This window comes from Rhinoderma darwinii, unplaced genomic scaffold (genome assembly GCF_050947455.1).
Source record: "Rhinoderma darwinii isolate aRhiDar2 unplaced genomic scaffold, aRhiDar2.hap1 Scaffold_4513, whole genome shotgun sequence".
Classification (NCBI taxonomy): Eukaryota; Metazoa; Chordata; class Amphibia; order Anura; family Rhinodermatidae; genus Rhinoderma; species Rhinoderma darwinii.
In genome coordinates, this window is record NW_027463945.1 from 14,185 (window position 1) to 20,000 (window position 5,816).

At 24.6% G+C, this 5,816-nt stretch overlaps 1 non-coding gene across 1 annotated transcript; it reads right to left on the reverse strand.

Annotated features, from left to right (window-relative positions):
• Nucleotides 1–948: 948 nt before the first annotated feature.
• LOC142716474 (18S ribosomal RNA) lies at nt 949–1,881 on the reverse strand. Its single transcript, XR_012871683.1, has one exon. It is a non-coding gene; the product is annotated as an 18S ribosomal RNA (ribosomal RNA).
• Nucleotides 1,882–5,816: the final 3,935 nt, after the last annotated feature.

Genomic DNA, 5,816 nt, shown 5'->3' on the forward strand with positions numbered 1-5,816 from the left:
TGGACCTCTTATGTTAGTCAAGAGGCGATGTTTTTGGTAAACAGGCGGGGTTAATATTTGCCGAGTTCCTTCTTTTTCTTTTAATCTTTCTTGTAATGCTCTTGTGTTAGGTTAACATGAGATTTAGTTGAATTTTCTTGTTGGGTTACTACTTTATACTCAGGCATGTTAATTAGCAGTGGTGTGTCCTTTCTGATTTACATATGCATTGTTAGAGAAGGTCTTGTTCTTGTTACTAGTTTTAACATAAAAAATTCTATAAAAATATAGAAGTGCTCAGTACTATTAAAGGGTTAATATTTGATGAAGAAATTTAATAATAAAACAATTAAGCTTTGACGCTATTAAAAAGGTGGCTGCTTTTAGGCCTACTTGGTTATTAAATTATTTTAATTACCCATTAGTGAAGGTTGTATCCTGTTTCAAATAGGCTGTACCTTATTTGAATTACTCTAAAGTTAATATTGAGTTTTTAGGTGACAATAAACTTTTAGGCGGGACTAAAATCCTTTTCCTGAGCAACCAGCTATCACTAAGTTCGTTAGGTCTATCACCTCTACTTGAAGGTCTTCCCACTCTTTTGCGACAGAGACGGGTTTGCTCTTTGGGCTGCCTTGAAGTAGCTCACTTAGTTTCGGGGGGTCAAACTTAAGATCTTTTTGCTTGATTAGACTTGTTAAACCATGATGCAAAAGGTACAAGAGTTAGTCTTTACTTTATTGTGCTTAATAGCTATTTCATTTTTATTTCATTATTCCCTTGCGGTACTTTATATATAGCTCATAAGAATTTTTCAATCGCCTTTACTAAACTGTTAAAATGTTTTAATTAAATAAACGGAATTTTTAAGTGTCATTTGATTGGGTGTGGCTAGATTTTTAGCTCGAGGTGATTTGATTTTCACAAATAATTTCTCGGTGTAAGCGGGATACTTTCATTAAGTTACACTTCGTTTCCAAGCACACCTTCCGGTATACTTACCATGTTACGACTTACCTCTTCTATGTGGCGTAAGAGTTGTTAAAAACTATAGTTTAGCTGAGAAGAGGGTGACGGGCGGTGTGTACACACCCCAGTGCCAGATTAAAAAGAACTCTCTGTTATCTTTTTACTGCTAAATCCGCCTTCTGACTAGGTTTCATATGTAGTCTTTCGTATTTTCTATGTTAGAAAGTGTAGCCCATCTCTTCCCATTTTATTTGCTGCACCTTGACCTGACGTATTGGTGTAAAGACATTAAGCTCACTATATTTCGCTCACGGGGTAAGCTGACGACGGAGGTATACAGGCTGAATAACTAAAAATGGTGAGGTTAATCGGGGGTTATCGGTTGTAGGACAGGCTCCTCTAGGTGGATATGGGGTACCGTCAAGTCCTTTGGGTTTTAAGCTTTGCTCGTAGTTCCCGGGCGATTTGTGGTGTAGTTAAAAGTTTACGGCTAAGCATAGTAGGGTATCTAATCCTAGTTTGTTTCTTAGCTGTCGTGGGATCAAGTTATGTTAATTAAAATAACTTTCGTTTTGGATTTCTTAATAACAAGCGTGTTACAGCTTAATCTTAATTTAATTTTAATTTGTTAAAACTTTAATCACGCTTTACGCCGATAATAATCAATTTGAGCCACGTGGTGTAACCGCGGCGGCTGGCACCAGATTTGCCGGCTCTTTTTACTTTGACTGAGTCAAGCTTTCGCTCATACTCAATGTTAATTACTGCTGAGGGCCCTTGTGGGTGTGGCATAGCTAGGTGTCTTGGGTGTGTTTGTGCCTGATACCAGCTCCTTATCCCTAGTGGGGATTTAAGGGCGTTTTCACAGGGGTGTGGAGACTTGCATGTATATATTAAGTAAAAACTGATTTCAAGGCTAGGACCAAACCTTTGTGTCTAAAGGATTTTTTAAGATCCATCTTAGCATTTTCAGTGCTATGCTTTATTTAAGCTATTTAGACAAGATATAATTTAAATAGAATGCTAGCTTTGGGGGTTAGCTATGGGAGTTAGATTCTCTCTATCTTGAGCTTCAGGAGGAATTTACTCTTCAGTCTTTGGTTTACAAGACCAATGCTTTGGGATTAAGCTACAGAAGCAGCTTTTACTTGGGTTTGCACCAAGAGTTGCTGGGCCCTAAAGCCAGAGGAAGACTGTTTTCCTTTAAAAGCATAATAATGTTTTGTACATGATATATACATGATATATACATGATATATACATGATATATACATGATATATACATGATATATACATGATATATACATGATATATACATGATATATACATGATATATACATGATATATACATGATATATACATGATATATACATGATATATACATGATATATACATGATATATACATGATATATACATGATATATACATGATATATACATGATATATACATGATATATACATGATATATACATGATATATACATGATATATACATGATATATACATGATATATACATGATATATACATGATATATACATGATATATACATGATATATACATGATATATACATGATATATACATGATATATACATGATATATACATGATATATACATGATATATACATGATATATACATGATATATACATGATATATACATGATATATACATGATATATACATGATATATACATGATATATACATGATATATACATGATATATACATGATATATACATGATATATACATGATATATACATGATATATACATGATATATACATGATATATACATGATATATACATGATATATACATGATATATACATGATATATACATGATATATACATGATATATACATGATATATACATGATATATACATGATATATACATGATATATACATGATATATACATGATATATACATGATATATACATGATATATACATGATATATACATGATATATACATGATATATACATGATATATACATGATATATACATGATATATACATGATATATACATGATATATACATGATATATACATGATATATACATGATATATACATGATATATACATGATATATACATGATATATACATGATATATACATGATATATACATGATATATACATGATATATACATGATATATACATGATATATACATGATATATACATGATATATACATGATATATACATGATATATACATGATATATACATGATATATACATGATATATACATGATATATACATGATATATACATGATATATACATGATATATACATGATATATACATGATATATACATGATATATACATGATATATACATGATATATACATGATATATACATGATATATACATGATATATACATGATATATACATGATATATACATGATATATACATGATATATACATGATATATACATGATATATACATGATATATACATGATATATACATGATATATACATGATATATACATGATATATACATGATATATACATGATATATACATGATATATACATGATATATACATGATATATACATGATATATACATGATATATACATGATATATACATGATATATACATGATATATACATGATATATACATGATATATACATGATATATACATGATATATACATGATATATACATGATATATACATGTTATATACATATACATGTTATATACATATACATGTTATATACATATACATGTTATATACATATACATGTTATATACATATACATGTTATATACATATACATGTTATATACATATACATGTTATATACATATACATGTTATATACATATACATGTTATATACATATACATGTTATATACATATACATGTTATATACATATACATGTTATATACATATACATGTTATATACATATACATGTTATATACATATACATGTTATATACATATACATGTTATATACATATACATGTTATATACATATACATGTTATATACATATACATGTTATATACATATACATGTTATATACATATACATGTTATATATACATATACATGTTATATATACATATACATGTTATATATACATATACATGTTATATATACATATACATGTTATATATACATATACATGTTATATATACATATACATGTTATATATACATATACATGTTATATATACATATACATGTTATATATACATATACATGTTATATATACATATACATGTTATATATACATATACATGTTATATATACATATACATGTTATATATACATATACATGTTATATATACATATACATGTTATATATACATATACATGTTATATATACATATACATGTTATATATACATATACATGTTATATATACATATACATGTTATATATACATATACATGTTATATATACATATACATGTTATATATACATATACATGTTATATATACATATACATGTTATATATACATATACATGTTATATATACATATACATGTTATATATACATATACATGTTATATATACATATACATGTTATATATACATATACATGTTATATATACATATACATGTTATATATACATATACATGTTATATATACATATACATGTTATATATACATATACATGTTATATATACATATACATGTTATATATACATATACATGTTATATATACATATACATGTTATATATACATATACATGTTATATATACATATACATGTTATATATACATATACATGTTATATATACATATACATGTTATATATACATATACATGTTATATATACATATACATGTTATATATACATATACATGTTATATATACATATACATGTTATATATACATATACATGTTATATATACATATACATGTTATATATACATATACATGTTATATATACATATACATGTTATATATACATATACATGTTATATATACATATACATGTTATATATACATATACATGTTATATATACATATACATGTTATATATACATATACATGTTATATATACATATACATGTTATATATACATATACATGTTATATATACATATACATGTTATATATACATATACATGTTATATATACATATACATGTTATATATACATATACATGTTATATATACATATACATGTTATATATACATATACATGTTATATATACATATACATGTTATATATACATATACATGTTATATATACATATACATGTTATATATACATATACATGTTATATATACATATACATGTTATATATACATATACATGTTATATATACATATACATGTTATATATACATATACATGTTATATATACATATACATGTTATATATACATATACATGTTATATATACATATACATGTTATATATACATATACATGTTATATATACATATACATGTTATATATACATATACATGTTATATATACATATACATGTTATATATACATATACATGTTATATATACATATACATGTTATATATACATATACATGTTATATATACATATACATGTTATATATACATATACATGTTATATATACATATACATGTTATATATACATATACATGTTATATATACATATACATGTTATATATACATATACATGTTATATATACATATACATGTTATATATACATATACATGTTATATATACATATACATGTTATATATACATATACATGTTATATATACATATACATGTTATATATACATATACATGTTATATATACATATACATGTTATATATACATATACATGTTATATATACATATACATGTTATATATACATATACATGTTATATATACATATACATGTTATATATACATATACATGTTATATATACATATACATGTTATATATACATATA